Source organism: Protopterus annectens, chromosome 1.part1 (genome assembly GCF_019279795.1).
Source record: "Protopterus annectens isolate FY-2018-M chromosome 1.part1, PAN1.0, whole genome shotgun sequence".
Lineage (NCBI taxonomy): Eukaryota > Metazoa > Chordata > Ceratodontiformes > Protopteridae > Protopterus > Protopterus annectens.
This window is the reverse complement of record NC_056726.1, coordinates 1,619,429,147-1,619,448,383: the sequence shown is the minus strand read 5'-3', so window position 1 is coordinate 1,619,448,383 and position 19,237 is coordinate 1,619,429,147. Positions and strand designations below refer to the sequence as shown.

At 38.8% G+C, this 19,237-nt stretch overlaps 1 protein-coding gene across 1 annotated transcript in view; it reads right to left on the bottom strand.

Moving 5' to 3' along the window:
• LOC122811637 (ephrin type-A receptor 7-like) overlaps positions 1 to 19,237 on the bottom strand; it is an 810,434-nt gene that overhangs the window by 31,894 nt on the left and 759,303 nt on the right. The gene's annotated exons all lie outside the window — the stretch shown is intronic.

Genomic DNA, 19,237 nt, shown 5'->3' with positions numbered 1-19,237 from the left:
AAATCATTCTAGCCAGTCTAATACATTGCCCTTTAAATATACTCTTCTTATAGTGGAATGGGTGACAACTATTAAAGTGAAGGTAGGGTTGCTACAAATGGGTTTTCTGTAGACATTTGATATAAACCCATCACTTGCTAAACTAATAGTAGTATTATAATAAGGAATAAGTTTGTTGTTAAATTGGTGCATGAATCTAAGAAAAGATTACGAGATTCCTAACTACTAAATAAATCATTGAGTTTATCAACAGGACCATCCCATAAAATAAACACATCACCTAAAAATCTTACATATAATTTATAGAGTTTTAAGGGTTCCAAAGTAAAAACACAAATTGAAATTCAAAATTGTCAAAGATTCCTAAGACAACCACAAAGCATTTTATAACTATGTCAGGAATCTAAATTGCAATGCTCAGATCTGCTCTGAGCTACAACAGAATGGCATTAAATATACTGATCCCAAGGGTATTGCCAATATCCTGGCAGACCAATTCAGTGCCAACTTCACCCCCCTCTCACCCCCTAAATGGCCCATCTCAATAATGGAAGATTGCCAAATTCCAGTAATAACGGCCACACAGGTAAAAAACGCACTCTCCAAAGCTAAGAATACAGCATCCATGGGACCAGATGACATCCCAGGCTGTATATTATATGAACTACAAAAGGACCTGGCACCTCACCTAAGTGTCATGTTTAATCATAGCCTCACCTCAGGCTTGGTGCCCACTGAGTGGTGCACAGCTACAGTTATCCCACTCCACAATGGGGGATCCAACTTTGATCCTGGGAACTATCATTCCATCAGTCTGAGGAGCCTGATCTGCAAGGCCATGGAATGTATTTTCATGGAACGTATAAACAAAGACATTGGCAACCTTCAAACACTGGACCCCACCCAGTTTGGGTTCGTGAAGGGCCGATCTGAACCTGACTGACTTCTTCCAAAGCCATGGATGAGGGTAAGTCAGTCCACACAGTCTGTCTGGACCTCGCCAAGGCCTTTGAACCATCCCCCACTCTGGAATCAGAGATAGACTTACTAAGCTGAGCATTAAACCCTACATCACTCGATGAGTTGCCAACTGGCTTACTGACAGAACCCACACTGTAAAAGTAGCTGACTCCAAATTCAGCTCCAGACAAGTGACAAGTGGAGTACCTCAGAGTTCAGTCCTAGGACTGCTCTTGTTTGGCATCTACATCTTGGAATTACAGGCCAACACCAACAGACTCTGGCTAACAAAGTTCACAGATGACTGCAAAGTGGGAGCCATTATTGAATTCCCAAATGATGTGGATACTCTACAAAAGGGCCTTACAGAAACAGATGCTTAGTGCCAGAACCATGGGCTCATGCAAAATGCCAAGAAATGTATAGTTATCCCCTTTGGGAAAAAACATATACCCATGAATTACCACATAGGTGGCAGTACACTAAACACCGAAAGTGTGATAAGGGACTTAGGGACACAGGTGGACAATGGTTTCACCTTCGATAACCACATTGTCACAACAGTCAGGAAATCCTTCTATGTGGCACACCTTATCACTAAGGGCTTTTCATCCAGAAAAAATGAGGTTATTGTCCCACTGTACTCATCCCTCATTAGATCCATTATAGAATACAATGCCTCGTTTGGTATGTACCTCTCAAGACATCTGCAACAACTGGAAAGGCCGCAGAAATACCTTACTGAAAGAATCACAGGCCTAAAACAGATGTCCTATGCTGACCACCTTAAAAAACTCCAGCTATACTCTGTCGCATATCGTCTACTCAGAGGCGATCTCTGCATAACATACAAGGCCATATCAAACCCAGAGCTGTTGGACATGCTACACTTAAGGAAATCCTAATCCCTCAGAGACACATGCTCCAGGGATCTAAACCTTGTCATCACAATAAACAAAACATGCTAGAGGGATAGGTTTCCAACCCAGAGAGTCCCCAGACTCTGGAACAGACTGCCCATGCATGTCAAACAGTGCGCCTCTTTGGCCTCTTCAAAAGGAACCTTGACGACTAGATGGTAGAAAGGAAATTCACCCCGGGGATCATGTCAGTTGCCCTGCTAGACAGGGGTCCAAGGAAGTAAGTAGTGTGGGAATAAATAGCCAGGGAATTGTTATGGCTAGGCTTGTATAGGCTCTAGGGCTGATAGCCTAGTACCAACCTATGAACCTATGAACCTATCAACAACAAAATCCAAGTTTTCAAAATCAAATTGGCAGAAATAGGGGTGCAAGCTGCCCCCATGGCCACACTTTTTATTTTCCTATAAAGTTCACACTCAAAATGAATCAAATTGTTGTCAAGCACTAGTTCCATAAGGTGACTAATCAAATTGACTTCAACATTAGAGAAAAAAACTACATTCCACTAAACTTTCACAAAAAAGTTCTAGTCCTTCCATTTTTTGAATACAGCTAAATAGATCTATTACATCAGTTGTGTGGTGTTAAACTATTTTACTTGCTTGTGCTTTATGGATTCTATTAAAGTATCTAAATATTCCAGTGAAACATTCTTTTCCTTGATCTGTTCTAGCACACTATTTTGGGTTCATCTGAAAGGAGATGTTTGCTTGTAATATGGCGAAGGCTGTAACTAAGCAAAAGAAACACCAAAATCCTATACAGGGTTGAATTCATCAGATAAGACAGTTCAAGAAGAGGAAGAGGAAGAGGTAGAGATCCAGTGTAGGTTAAGTGAGAATTTAAGGCATATGCTAGAAAGAGATATATAGATGAGAGATGTATACTCATCGATGCGAAGGAATCGGAGGGCTGAATCGCTTCTCAATCAATTAATATATGATGATGGGAGTAGAAAAATATGAATCTGCATTTTAGCAAGTTATGTAGCACTCAGAAATTGGAAGGAAACAGACCTAACACTGAAGTAATGGGAGAATGGTCTAGAAACTGTGGGGAAACAGACCTAATAATGAAGTAATGGGAGAAAGGACCAAAAACTAGGGGAAAACAGACGTAATAATGAAGTAATGAGAGAATGGTCCAGAAACTGGTGGAAACAGACCTAATAATGAGGTAATAGGAGAATAGTCCTAGAATGTTAGAATAAGTGATTTGTACAATTGATGGGATAGATGGTAATGCTATCAGTGAACCATCTACTCATGTATACATGTTTATGAGTGCCCAGAAGATCTCAATTTTTGGAATTGTTTTTTTTTTTTTTTTTAGGCTCTTGGGATTGAATAGTGCTATCTTAATCTAAGCTGTGTTTCAATTTGCTCAGTTAGAATGCCCATGTGATGTATCACACTTAAAAAAGATACTATGGGACCAAAATAAATCTTAGCAAATATGTGGAAGTCCTAAGGAGAAAGAGACATATGGACTACCATCCCTGGTGAAACTGGTTCACTTCTCAGCTATCTCCTCCCATGCTATCACATATTATATCCCTGTGGAATAATGCCAGTTAGCCAATATTTGAGGTAAATTATTTTGTTTTGGAATTGTACCATCATCTTCAGAGATGGCTAGATACAGCTCAAGACAGGTATATTTTCGACCTCATGCCATACAAATGCATGAAGAGCTGTGTCATATTAACAATAAATAAATATATAAATAAATAAAATAACTACAGCTGTTTATGAATTTAAGTGCCCCTGTCTTTTGAATTACATTGGACAGTCTTCAAAGCAAAGAACTCATAAAAGGCACTCACAGCTGCTGTAGTACTAGTCCAGTGACACAGCAATTTAGGAAGTCATATTGCATCGATCCATTACAAGGTTCCTTCTCATGAATTACTTACCAGATGTTAAACTGTTTAGATAGTAAACAAATCCTGTTACAAATGAAAGTAATTGTCATGTTCTCGTATAAAACACTGCACCACAGCATATGAATAATGAACTCAGCAGAATATGTGCCGTAAAAATATTATTTATAAGAATATATATATTTTTTATTTTGTATTTATATCTATATTTTAAATGTTATATTTCTATTTTCAATGCAGTAACACCTTCAGATTTTTTGCTGCTCTATGATTGGTTGGGTCTTTGTGTTTGATATTTTTAATAGTGATTCAGTAACATTGAAGCCACCTAAATGAGGCACCAACTCCTTTGCTTGTGGAAATAAAACTTATGTTTTAAATGAATCTCATTTTGTGTTGGAATTAGAAAGCAGAAGGTGAGCGTGATATTTTTCAAGCTCTTCCATATCTATGCGTGTCTATAATAGTATAGACCATCTAAGGTCATTCACCCTAGAGAAGACAATTATGCCAAGGTCATACATGCATTTGGGGTAATGGGGACTAAGAGTTCTGGTCAAATCACAAATTCTGACACCAGATATACAGCTGACTGTAAGTTTGTCTTTGTTCATCCTGGTGAGTGGCAAGAGGTACATCTATGTGTCTGATGATGCAACATGGGTGTGGGCCAGGAGTTAACACAACTCCTCTTAGGTGTGGGTGGAGGAGAAGGTATATTTGTATATGGCCAAGGTTCATATAAGCAGGTCAGGCTTGGGTTGCAATTTCTTTAAAACCTCAGCATGTGGGTGTAGTGTTGGATGCCTTGCATGAGGTAACTGACATGTACTGGGTAAGAGTCTATTCTCCAGATTTAATTTATACCTCCCACAGGTTATATAATTGCTGGATAAGAGTAAAGGATTGCCAGTAAAGCTTCTTTATAAGCATGAGGAGTTGTTAAGACTGACTCAGATTTCCTAATGCACACTGGTTATAGAAGGAGACAAAACAGATTGTGAACAGATTGTGTGATTTTTAAGCTCATTTAATTTCCCTTTCAAATGTGAGAATCAAAGCATATACCATGTGTCTGTAGGCTGCATAGCTTAATCATTATACCAACCCCAACCAATTTTCAATGAAATTTTAGTAGTGTACAATATTTAGGGAAGGGTGATTTGCCTCTATCAACCAAGGGGACTGATTCCCAGAGGTTAAGGCCCAGAATGTTTGAAGAAATGGACTTGAGTGGCTATGGCTTCTAAGGTTGTACAATGGAGCTTATTGCATATGTTTCATTGGGGTCTATATTATAACATCAAATTTTATAAAGTTCAAATATTATAATATCTAACCAATTTTGTCGAATGCTGAAAACAGCGAAGGTGCAGGACACCGAATTCTTTCCCAGGGAAAGAATTCGGTGGCCCTTGCTGTGGTGTCGCTGTTTTCAGCATTCAATATGTTGGAATGTTACGGGTCGGGTTCAGGTAAGTGTGCGATTGTGTGTAGGTTAGGGTTAGGGGGTGGGTTAGGTGAGTTAGGGTTAGGGAGCAGGTCAAGTAAGTGTGCGTTTGTGTGGACATTAGGGTTAGGGCATGGGTCAGGTAAGTATGCGGTTGTGTGTAGGTTAGGGTAAGGGGATGGGTTAGGTGAGTTAGGGTCAGGGTGCGGGTGAGGTGAGTGTGCGATAGTGATGGACCTTAGGGTTAGGGTTGGGTTAAGGTAAGTGGATAGCTAGTAGTGTATGTAAAGTTTAGTTTAGGTTTAGTTGTAGGATTTTAAGTGTATGTGTGTGGATTGCTCTTTTTTGTGTGTGTTTGTGTTGTGTGTATGATTCTCGGAATATCTATTTTTTTTCCCTGGGAAAAAATTGATATTCTGACTGTTCGATGTTTGCGGATTTCAGTGTTTAGGGTTCGATATTATAACATTCGATCTTTGTAAATTTCGATGTTATAATATAGACCCATTTCATTGTGAGAGCGATGATGGCCTGTTCATCCATCCATCCATCCATCCATCCATCCATCCATCCATCCATCCATCCATCCATCCATCCATCCATCCATCCGTCCATCCGTCCATCCATCCATTTGTCCCTCCATCCATCCATCCATCCATCCATCCATCCATCCATCCATCCATCCATCCATCCATTGACAACCCCTTTTTCCCATTTTACACATGGGGTCAGGAAGTCACTTCAGCAGTGACAATCATCTAGAGCAAACATTTGCACCACCAGATGGCTAGCCCTGATGCAGTAATTCTTCCACACCACATACTCGCATGACCACTCACACCTTTGGTCAATTTAGAATGTCCAATCCACCTACTGCATGTCTTTAGAAAGTGAGTAGAAAGCAGACCACAAGGAGGAAACCTACGCAAACACAGGGAGGACATGCAGACTCTACACTGAAGGCAGCCCAGCAAAGAATCGAACCAGGGAACCTCTTGCTGTGAGGTAACAACACTACCCATTGCATTGAGCTTGTTCATGTACAAGTTTTTATAATTGAGAGTGCAGGAGTAGATTTACCTTTTTCTTATTTCACTTTTTCTGATTGTTAGCACCGATGTTTATTTTTAGGGGAGTGAGCGTTAAAGCAAAAGATTTAATTTGAGATGGCTTGAGTGGTTGAATAGTTCCTAGAAGAGGCAAATGCTACGTGAGGTATAGTATACTCCAAATGGAGGAGAAGACTATAATTTTCACTGGCTGCTCTGGAGGCATAAGACAGAAATGGGGATATTTTATATATCTGAATGAGGAGAGAGGTAATCTGATTACAAGTGTTCTCTACATGAGTGGAATAGGAGAGAGAGTGGTGTAGCCATAAACCAGGATATTTAAAAGAGAACACTCATTTATTTAAGTGATCAGATGTGATATTCAGATTTGAGGAGATATTTTTTTCTATTTTGTTTTTTTGGTTTGTTTTTGATTCAAAAAAAGAAAAAAAAAACAAAAAAAAACAAGGAGTTGAGAATTACTCCTCTATTCTCAATTGACTGTAACAATGGAAGTCTGACTGTAGAAATGAGAGAGTGATTTGAGCAATACAATTCCATATTGCCTGTACATAATCAGACAGGCGGTGTGGAAGGCTCAGGGGGAGTTTGTTTTTTTAGACTATGAATAGCAGTGGAGCAAGAATTTTTCATTACGGACTGCCTTTAAAGAGGTGGAGTGGGAGGTAGAGGTGTTAGAGTTGACAGCAGTGAAGCAGTTTGTGAGATAATTGCTGTATATGGGGATGATGTTGAAGCCGATTCCCAGTTCAGGATGGTGAATAAGGAGGTCAAGTGGTTTAGTAGGTCAACAGATCTGGTAAGACACACAAATATCACTCGCTAGCATTTCTTTGTCCATACCTGTTATAATGGCATCAGTTAGAGACCACAGGCAGTGAAAGTGCTTTAACAAGACAAGACCAGAGTCAATGCTATTTGTGAGTTACTAGATGGTATTGGTAATGTAGGGTGTAAGTTACTGGAAGGTGATTCTGTCAAAGATTGTGAATAAGGTAGGGAGAATGGAAATAGGATGTTTCTGTTTAAAAATAGGGTTGACTATAGATGGCTTTCAGAAGCTACAATCATTCTTTAAATGTGCCCATTAATATTGAAAAAGACTTCCAAGTAATATTACTGCATTATACAAGCTTTCACAATTTATCAAAAACAACAGCAATAATAGTAAAATAATAATAACAATAATAATAATAATAATAATAATAATAACAGATAGATAAATGCATAAATAAATGAATGAATAGAAAATAAAGGGGCATTTGAGGAATGAATATAAACGCCCATATTTCAAGGATGCTGGTTAGCTCCTTCTTTTTACTAACCACTGCCGTTTTTGTCCATCAAATACTATACTGTATTGCTTTCAACACATTTCCAATTATCATCCCTGTCACTAGGACTGAGATTGCTTGTTTTAGACTTTTCATATTATGATTGTATCTTTTAGCTTCTGTTTACATTATTTTTTAAATGATCATATTTTATTTTACTTCATTTGTAACTGCATTACTGTGATTTGCATTGCAGTACCTTGCTTTATCACTTTTTGACTGCAACCATAAGTTTCTGATTACATTATTGTAAATCATGCTTCTTCATCTATGTTGTGTTTCCTTGTGGCCCATGTTTTATCTGAAAAAGATCATGAACCAGTCCTCTACCCAATTTAACAAACTTTAAATAAATATATAAATAAATAAACCAGTTGCCTTAACCTTTGTTGTATATTGCCAAGAAGTGAAGGTGGGCATGAGTTCCTGGGGCAGTCAGCTGAGGCATCACTTGAAATCGTAGTCCACCCATTCATGGTGCTTTATGTCTAAGAACAGAGGAATGCAGGCTGTCCAACACTGGCCAGGATTTGGAAAGAAACAGTGCAATGTGAGAGGCAAAACTGTGTGATACATTGTGGTGCGGATGGTGGAGGTGATTCAATGACACACTTGCATCAATCACACAAGGCTGAAAAATTTCACAGCCCAAATGGCATTCAAATGACCTTATGATGACAAAGAAAATAGCAACATCATGATAATGTGGGTAATGTTGAATGCAAATGAGTGTAAACATCATGGTGGAGCTATTCAGAAACATATACAAATCATGTGATGAGCCCTGGCCACTTGTTTAGCTGTACTAGAGACAGAGAACACACTAATAGCAAAAATGCTATGGTTGATGCCGTCCTTTCTACCAGTATCACAAAGGTGCAGGGTATTGATCTCTATACCACAGAAAAATCTGACCGCACCTAGCATTTCATCTGTTGCATGACAGAAAAATAATGGACTACTACCATTTGGGCCGAGGGCCGAGACACCATATGTGTGTCACCTTCACATTCAGGCTCATTGAACTAATGGAATACCCATAACATTGGTAACACAACATGAATAGCATTAACGGTTCTTGCTACAATTAATCTCTAGAGACAACCTTTGGACATAGTCAGTGTATCTCAGTCATATGCCTCACAGAAACAGCAGCAGTTTCTGAGTTCCATGCTGCAGCACATGAATGAACAAATATGGTTTCCACATACATCAGAGGAATAAAACAACATCACATAAGCATTTTTGTGAAATAACCCACGTACCTGATGTAGCAAAACAAACTAAATAAATAAAAATGCTGGCAGGCAGAGTTTCACAAGCACAAATCACTCAGGTGATGATAAGCCAAAGGTATATTTAATGATAAAAATCCACAAGAAAAACAAATAAAATGTCAGCGCTTTCATCTGATGAAGTTAACACTTGTTTAATGAAAGCGCTCACATTTTATTTGTTTTTCTTGTGGATTTTTATCATTAAATACACCTTTGGTTTGTCATCACCTGAGTGATTTGTGCCTGTGAAACTCTGCCTGCCAGCATTTTTATTCACGTACCTGATGTACTTGGTGACCTCAACTCCATCATTTTGCCACCAAGGCCCCACCATGGATACAGGGGCAGTGATATATTAACCATAAGGAGTTCCACTGTATCGGTTTCAGGTGGTTTGTAATGCACAGTGTAAAATATAATATGTCAGTGCATCACGCAGACAGTGGCTCCCAGCCCAGCTTATATCCGTGACTTTTGCAGTGATATTTTCTTGGCACTGCTAAATATGTCCGGACTCATGGTTAATGACACCCACATTAAATGTACAAACAATGGCAGAGAATGCAAGTGACAGTGGGCACAGACCTCAAACATTGCAAACGTGTTTGGGCTGATGAAGCCTCATTTCCATTGTTTAGTCTCCTCTGGTGGCAGCATACAGAATATTCCAGAAACATACAGCAAGATATTTACCTGTGCAAAATGCATTTGATAGATAACAGAATATTACCATTGGTCAACAGGATTTGTCAGTGCCATCAGCAGAGATGTGCCTGGTGAGCACGCCTGGAGAACCTGGATGCAGGGAATGACCATGTGAGGTGAAGCAGAACATTGTATGCTGTAAAGCTGGCTATAATGTAGTGTCTGATTCTCAGCTATGGGCCAGCTTAGATATAACAAACAGTAACAATGATTTATGCAATATTAGCTATATCACACAACTCCACTGGCATAGGGGGTTAAAGCCTTTATTATGAACCAGGCAAATTGGGTTTGATTAGCAGCTCAGGCAACTTACAGACCATCATGGAAGAATGAATGTAATGATACTGGCTGGGTGGGTGGACCTATGGGGCATCATCTGTGTTTATTCCTGGTGGTAACTGGTAAGTCACATTGGTAGGCATGTCTAAAAGGGAGGGGGTATAGGGTGGAGACACGGCTAAGAAACTGCGGAGGTGAAGCAATATGCCATATTTTCAGTGCACACATGCTCCTCAAGACATACTGTCAGGTCTGCCAAAAGGAGTGGAGATAAACAGATAAGTAATAAGATGAAATCTGCCTCCCCAGATGGAAGCACAGATGTGTTGAGCCCCCAGATACCTAGTTCCAGGATCGACCCCATCAACATTGAAATATGTCTGTGGAAGGGTGTAGGCAGGTTGTAGGCCTGGCACAGACAGATACCAGGATGCTGGGCTGGTAATATGAAGGGCAGATATGGGGAGACAAAAAATAATAATGTATGCAATATAACAACCATATCATCTATACAGTGCATGGATAGACCATGCTGTTCATCAGTAACAGGTCACCTGGTAACAGAGCAATGAGGTCAATGCAGAATCATCATCATATCCCCAGGTGGGGACACAGAGATAGACGTTGTCAATGCATACCACAGACAGTGCTAATAATGTGGATGTGCAGGTGTGCAAGGGCCTATCAAGTCTTGTGAGGGTTGAAATTGTTTTGGGAGGAGGAAGTGTGTCCAGTGTGGAGTAGTTGTACAGAGGTGGAAAGGAGACTGGTCAGACAATGTGTGGCTAGACAAAGCCTCCTGCAAATGTCACTCGAATGTACATGTTTTGCTGTACCAGGGCCACAGTACCCTCAGTAGGCATGTGCAGTGAAAGTATATATCCGTGACCACAAGGACATCTTCCCATGAGAAATGCCACTGGCACAATCCACAGCAGGCACATAGGATGGTGCGCTCCACAAGTAGGGATGCCTAATCTTTCATGGGGAAATCAAGCACTTACATCCCATCTGCATATGTATACATAATGAACAGCAGTGCCCTCAACACTGGTAGAAAGTATAGACAACATGATATTTTGAGACCTAAACCATCCACTGGCCATGCCATGATGGTTTTCCCACTAGAATTGGGAGAGAACAAGCCAAGAGAATGACATTACTCCCAGCTTGCAACAACTCTTGGTCTTCTAGAGGAAAGAAAGTTCTCATGGAACCTCTCAAAATGCAATCTAAACAGGCAAAGTCCTCACTGATGTTGACATAAAACCCACACACTAAGTTGATCACCTCTACAATGTCTGCTGTGCCATTAGCCTTTACCCAATTTGAAATAGCCTTTGAGATATTCATCTCTGGCAAGAGGTGGAACCAAGGTATTATGGTCATCACTATGTTACCCCTTACTTCCATCTCATTAATAAAGGGGGGTCCAGCACTCACTGTTATCTGATGTGTAGGAGATGAGGATGTGCTCTGGGCTGATGTCTTGGTCAATTCCTGTCCAACAGTGGTCAGATGGGACAGAGGGCAGGTTGCACAGGGAATAGAGATGTGGCTGATGAAGTGGACAGTAACATGCTTTCAAGAGTACCCATGCCAAACAAAGGCACTGTTGATGCAGACTACACCATGCAGGGCCTTCCAAAATTATCAAGCACAGATATTTCCTCAACATCAGAAATGCCACTATCCACATAGAGGAGCCCATACTGTGAATGACATGTGAAGTTAGGCAGAAACACTTTAGTTTATCAATGTTACTTAGTGGTAATCCCAGAAAACAATGCTGCATCTGCAAAGCACTATGGCTTGTAAACCATATTTTTCCATGTGGAGAGTCCCATAGCAACCGAAACCATGCTGTCCTTCTATAAATGATATGTCCATATTCATTGTGTGATTATTTCTAGCTCTGGCATGTTCCACTACATTATACATAAGTAAAGGCATACCCACCTGGGACATGATCATTTAATGTCTGTGGTAGTGGCTGATGTTCTGTGCCGATGTCAAGTCCTGTAATGCTACTATGTGTTAATCCCAGATTCCAATGCTGCTGGACAGTGGCATAGGGTGCTGACTTGTTGGAACATGGGCTAAATTCTTAGCTAGGCTTGTAAGGGCCTCAGAGCCAATAGACTGGTAATGTCCTATAATCCTACGCACTAGGTAAGAGGGAGTTGTCTATCATCCCAAATGGAGAGGAAATCCTCCATGTCTGTAAGTGATGCTTTTGCGGGTGGATCACCTAGCAGTGGCCATTGTCTCTTATGCAAGGCTGCTTGTCTTGGTGCAGACATAATGGGTGATGCCTGTGGCCTTACATCACACTTGATTTTGCATTTCTTTATGGTCATTGACAGTGTTTACATCTACAACAATGTCCCACCATACAGACCCAGACACTCTTAGGAGGATTCTTCAGTCATGCCCATGGACATGCTGCAACAAGATGTCTGTCTCTACATGGCAAACACTTCCAGTTATTTAATTCTTTTCGAGACATTTTAGTCTATAAATATGTTAAGCTTTTGGCTAGTGGCAACTGCCACACTCACATTACTGGGCCCCACCTGCCAGTCCATTACCTCACTGTGCCATATGTACTTTTCCCAGTTTAATTTCTCCAAGTCTTTTGGGTTTCTAATACCATGAAGAGACTGGACTATATTTCTAAGTGAAAGTATGATTAACATTCATGAAATTAGTATTGTTTCCGTCTTTGATGTTAGCTAGAAGTGCTCTTTGCAGCACCCATAATGTGCCCAGTACTGACTCTTTGTGCACTTCATAGGAAGTTACATGTGATGGTAACATATCTACATACAATTGTAATTTTTTTATAAGACCCATTGCTCCTACCACTATTGGAACTATCTGGGTATCCTTCATTCATAGTGCCCTCATTTCTGCCTGTATATCCTGGTATTTTATGACTTTCTGTCTCTCTTTACATAAGACACTGTGGTCACTGGTGCAGCAATCTCAATGATCAATGCTACCTTTGTCTTCTTTTCATAGACAACTATATTTGTTTTTCTCGCATTTGTTGGTAATGGGTGATCCTATGTGATATAAACTTCATAATTTTCTATAATGCTTTGTGGCTCATGTTTCAAGATTTCTCACTACTTCAATATCATAATGTTTTCACAATCCTCAATGCACATTATTATGCCTTTTAGTATACATAACTTCAGCCATTATATATCCCACCAAGCAATAAGATGTGCTACTGTTTCCAATTATATTTTACAAAACCTGGATTTCTCTGTTTCTCCCACATGTCCAATGGACTTTGTAAACCAACCTGCACATAGTCCACTATAATGGGCTGCCAATATTAACCTTTTATCTTTTGGTTTAAATTTACTTCTCCTTTACCATTCCAATATTTGGTCCTGACTGACATAAGTATGTTCCAAGAGTTTTCTGTACTTACAACTGTACTTATGCTTTTTCTACACTTCTTGCCTTCCTATCTGGTCCTTCACCTTATATTCTTTTGTTTTTTGGCACATTCAGTTGCTGCCTGATTTTTATCTATGTCTGGTTTGATTTCTATTCCTGCTTGACACCAATATACTTCTACTAAACTAAGCAGGGAAACCTTAGACGTAACTTTCCTTATGTTTGGATCTTGGGAGGTCAGCAGATATGAATGCAGTTCCACATTTGCAGATCTATGTATGTAATCAGTTTTGAGGAGGCCTATAACTCCTTCAGAATGGGGAATATATAATCTTGGTATGCACTGTTTTTTATAAATCATTTGATAAGCATGAAACATTGTTCTTGTTTTCCCATTCAACTGATCCAATACCTTTTGGGGTCAGTCAATCATCCAAAACTATAAGTTAGAAAAGGAGCAGCAAATTGAATTAAAGCTTGGACTTTGTTTCTAGATGTCAGAGCTGTTTTCAGTTTTCAAATCATTGGTTTGATGAGTGATGAGTAAGGGAGACTAATGACTCCCCTTGATCTAGATGAGAATCCCTCATGATAAGGTGGGGCAATGGGAAGGTCTTCTTAACTACTTTAGCTACATGGGTGTGTGAATGATGACAGACTACTATCAACCTCCCCAGGTCATTTTAGTCTTTTAAAATATTCCTTACTAAGTTTTACTTCTATTTGTTCATGTTTTATTGCTTATCCTTCATCAGTTCCCAAATATTTGTATAGTTTCTTTTGAACAATTTCTTTTATATCACATTCCTGTCCCAGACTGATATTTTCTTGGTGCTGTAGGTTTCCTGCTTTAAAGGTTGTTTTTGTACATTTCTCAAGACCAAATGACATTCTAACATCATCTGAGAAAGTTGTGACCACTTGTAGATGTGCTTATAATTCCTCATCTGATGAACTATACAGTTTTAAATCATCCACATAAAGAAGATGAGAAATTTTTACACTTTGTTATTTTCTGAGAGCCAGATTATAGCCATGGCCTAAATTGTTAAGTAGACAGCTTAATGGGTTAAGGGCAAGTCAAAATAGTAGTGGTGACAGAGAGTCACCCTGGAATATTCCCCTTTGAATTTGTATCCCTGGAATAATAATTTGTCCTTTATCATGGCTTTACTGCAAAGTGGTTTGCCACTCTTTCCTGGTCGCTATAATGGAATTGATCATTGCAGAGTGTATCTTATACATTTGTAAGCACTCTTTTGTCATTGAATATGGGATGCTGTCAAATGCTTTTTTATAGTCTAGCCACAACATACTTAGATTATTTCCCTTTTTACAGTTCTCCATTATGACTTTATTTAACAACAAATGATTTTTTGCTCCGTATGACTTTCTTATGTTACTCTTTTGTTCTGTTGACATGATTGAGTTTTCTTATAAATAACTATAAACTCTGTCAGCATCAATTCCAGTGTATAGTTTATACATCATCAGAAGGCAAGTTATTGGTCTATTGTTTTTAAGATACTTTGCGGGTTCGCTCTTAAGGAGGATTATTGTTTTTCCTGTTGTTAACCAAGTTGGCATCAGTTCAAGGTGTGCAAATAAATAGTTGTTATTCATGGCTAAATCTTCATGTAAAGATGTTAATACTTTTAGCCACAAGTTAGGTATTGTAACTGAGCCTGGGATTTTCAAATTAGGAGCATTTCTTAATTTTGTTTCAATTTCTCTGGCCGTTACTTTATCCCATTTCATATCCTGTACATTTGAACTTCTTATTTTTTCTTTTACTTTTTCTATCCATTCAGTAACTTTGTTATGTTCCACAGGATTTTCATAGATATTTCTCTTAAAGATGTCTATTTCTTCTTTTTTTTGTGGTGGTGTTTCTATTCCTCTTGCCTTGTTTCCCAACTCTCTATAAAACTTTTATGGGTCATGAATAAATTGCTTATTTTGTAGTTTTCCTTTATATTTATCAGTATATTATCTAATTTTTCTCTGCCTATGCTGATATCTTTAGTTTATTATTTGCAATTGCGTGCAATAGATCCTGATCTGTTCTGATACTGCATGTTGCTTTTATCATGTCTATCTTTCTGAACATTTTGTTGATCTGTTCCCTCTTCTATACTCTTCTAAAAATGACACTTCTTGTTTTAATTACTTAATAGTTTTCTCTGCTTAATACTTCCATGAAGGCATTTTGTTTCTCCCATTTCTTTCCATTACTGCTTTGTGGGTTGCTTTAAGACTTATCTGTTATTAATTTAGAGGCACCGTAATATATCATATTTACTTCTGTTAAATCACATGGATTTCTATGAATAGTCTTGATTACAGTGTTCATTTTTGTTTATCAAACTTCTAACATTTTGGGTATCATTGACTTTCTGTAGTCTATTTCTTTCATTGATCTTAATATGCCTATCCATCTCTAATAAATCAAGCAACTCTTCCCTTAGATTGTTTTCTTCTCAAATAAGGGACATTGTACAGAAAGTTCCAGAGCATCTTCCTCACCACATTATCTTCAGTTTTGTCCTGTGTCATCCATTGTTCTTTCTTCTGGGAACTCACTGGCCTATCACTCCACAACATTGACTGTGTCAAAGATGCCACATTTTCTTGTTCCTTCCCTTGCTGTGCAACTCCAACTGAAATTTTATACTGGTTTCTTACTGAAGTTTCCAAAGTATCTTCATATGGCAACTGGTCAGATGCTTCCTACTCTACTGGTTTCTCTTTATTTTGTGGATTCATTATTCTATCCTGCTGTGGTGTTATCAGTGTTAGATTTTCTACACTAAGGTCTTCACTTCACAGGTAATCCATAACCTCATTTTCTGTTTCTTTAACGTCTCCATTACTAATCCTCCTTTTTTATTTCCTTTTGTTATGTTTTGTATTGTACAGTTTTCCATATACAATGCCTTTTCCTGTATTTTTCTTCAAATAAATGTGGTGCTGTTCTTTTTGCATTGATTAGTTTTGCTTTCTCATTTGCATAAATATTGCATATTAAATCTCTTTTCCTTTCCCATGTCCATATTTCTTCTAAAGATGTCTTCTGCTCCTCCTGTTTCTCCTTATTTGGGGGATGGGGCTCATTGTTCCAGCATGCTGCAATATAACCTGTTTTAGACTTCCTACACTAAATCTTTAATTTCCCAGGTATTATATAACTTCAGTTTTTATTTTTTTATGTCTACTTTACTAATCTTTTGTTATATATCCCCCCTTTCTGATCTTATTTTTTGTATTGTGAAATTTTTAAATTTTCCATATCTGGGTGCATTTGCCTATATTTCTTTTTGAATACCTTTGGGACTGCTTTTTTGTATTAATTAATTTGGCTTTCTCCTTTGCATAAATATTACACCATATCAGCTCTCTCTTTCTTTCCCATGTCTATATTTCTTTTTTAAAACTTTCAAAAATCTCTATAGTTTGCTCTTTACATATATATATATGTATATATATACCTGTGATTGGAGGTCAATGCACATGTAGTCTGATTAGCATCCTCTCCTAGTCATGCACGTGGCCTCTATCACACATGGAGATACCTGCAGCTGTCTTCACCTGTACCCTCTCTATCCCTTTTGGTGGTGGTCTACAGTCTGGACCAGTCTCCCATTTGATATCCATCATCCTTCCTTGGACAAAGCTTCAAGCAAACAAGTATGGTACCAACATGTCCATTGTCCAGAGATGTGTGCTTTCTGGACATTGTAGGTGTGAAGTACAGCAGGAGGATGTGGCCCATTGCAAGACATCCTCGACTATGTTACTTGCAACTACTGTGAATGTCAGTAAGAAAACCCCAAGCCCAGCATGTTGCATATTTTCCACTGTTGAGTCCAACCCCTCAAAACAAAGAGAGTGAGATTCTAGGAAGCAAACCCCACCCCTCAAAAAACAACAGAGAAGCTGAGGGTTAACTGCTCTGCTTGTTATGCACAATGCATGCACTGTTTTTTTAACTCAATGGCAGTGCCAGTTGAACCTTGTATACCCTGGGCAGGCCCCATAGTATTGTACTCTGTCATCTACTTATGGCTAGTGTATGTACTACTACGCAGCTGCTTAGTGTTGTATGGTGCCTGGGTTTGAGATGCTGCATTGCCAGATATGGCTTTGCCCTCCTGGCACAGTCCATGTGTTGGTAAGCAGGCATGTGTAGAGTATACCATGTCTACCATCTTCTTGTATGCTCCTTATCCATACAGCAGTGCTCTGAAGGCATCCCAGTCTATCTACCATGAACCCTGCTGTCATTAATTGGTCCTCATGCTTTGTTGTCCTCAATTACCTACAGAAGGACTGCCTAGGACCCATGTCATTCACTACTTGTGGCATACTGTCTGCAGTGCTACTCTTTTTTAGTGCAGGTCATATCTCTTGTTTACATTCTCACTGCATACCCAACAGCGGTTAACTTCTCCAGGTACTTTTCTGTCTGACAGTGTGTGCGTATGTGTGTGTGTGTGTGTGTGTGTGTGTGTGTGTGTGTGTGTGTGTGTGTGTGTGTGTGTGTGTGTGTGTGTGTCTGTGTGTGTGTGTGTGTGTGTGTGTGTGTGTGCGTGTGTGCGTGTGTGCGTGTGTGTGTGTGTGTGTGTGTGTGTGTGTGTCTTATTTAATCAGTTCATATCCGTCATGCTAACTGGTCCGTATAACATCCGTAATTGACTTTGTGTGATGTTATACTCCTCTGATTGCCCTAAGTAGTGTAAGGGGAATAGTGAGAAAATATATTACAGTGAATGTAAGTTCTTTTTATATTCTTTTTTATAGTCTGTAATTCTGAGTGCTGAGAGACATATTTCAGAAACTCTAACTGGAGCCTAATAAGGAATGCTACATTCCTTTCCTGTTATTGTAACAGATAGCAAAGTAGCTGACATGTGTTTCATCTCTGTCTTAGGCAAATTCTATAACTGTGTTACTAAATTAAATTAAGGAAGGAAATAGTTGCATGGGCTACTTCTAGATGGCACAAAGAAAACAACATAAAGATGTCAGTGGGGCCTAGGCCATAATTTATTGAAATAAAGTTTTCTCAATTAGAAAAGTTCACTAAATATGACTCAAAATGCAAAACAAAGTTCAAGACGTGACCAGATTCAGCTTTTCTTATTTAGTAAAGGAAAAATGATATGCTTGCATACATGTACTTTCACGTGGGCAGCATGAGCAGTTGTAAGACTCTGATTTGCTAAAATTATATCATACCATGTGTGCCACATACTGTACATGATGTCTTTTAATGTATACATAGAGTTGTTTTCAAGAATTCTGTGGGATTATGTTATAAAATTCTTGCTGCCCCCCCCCCCCCCCCCATGAGTTGTGATTTGGAATAAATATTATATTTGAATAGCCAGATATTCTGCCTGTTTGTCTTTGCATTATTTCTTACCTTAATAGTAGTTATTACTTGGCTACATAATCAAGGTTTCTGAATCACTGTAATCAGTCTTATTTTGGACCTAACAAAGCTATAACAAGGTTATTTAGCATCTCCCTCCCCGGGACCAAAGTTCAGGAGGAAAAAATACTTTTCTTTTCTAGCCATATAAATTAAAAAAAAAATCTTATCTTCTACAAATGGGTATTACTTACCAAGAGTGTAGCCAGAAAGTCCAGAAAAGTTCACCAATTGCATTTAAAAATCCACACATTTCTCTAGGTGTTGCCCTTTGTGCGCTTAATAAATGTATGGGCAATTTCAGCGGTCTTTGGCATCTATATTAAAGGCTGTTTTCAGAGTATTTTTTTCTTATCACTGTACAAGTTACAGGGTTATCTCTGTGGCACACATTTTGTAGACAGTTGTAGAAATGCTCTGGCCTCAATGAGCCACAGTGATTCTGAGCAATATTTAAAAAATAATGCCCTCCAACAAATACAAAGAATATCCCCAGGATTCAC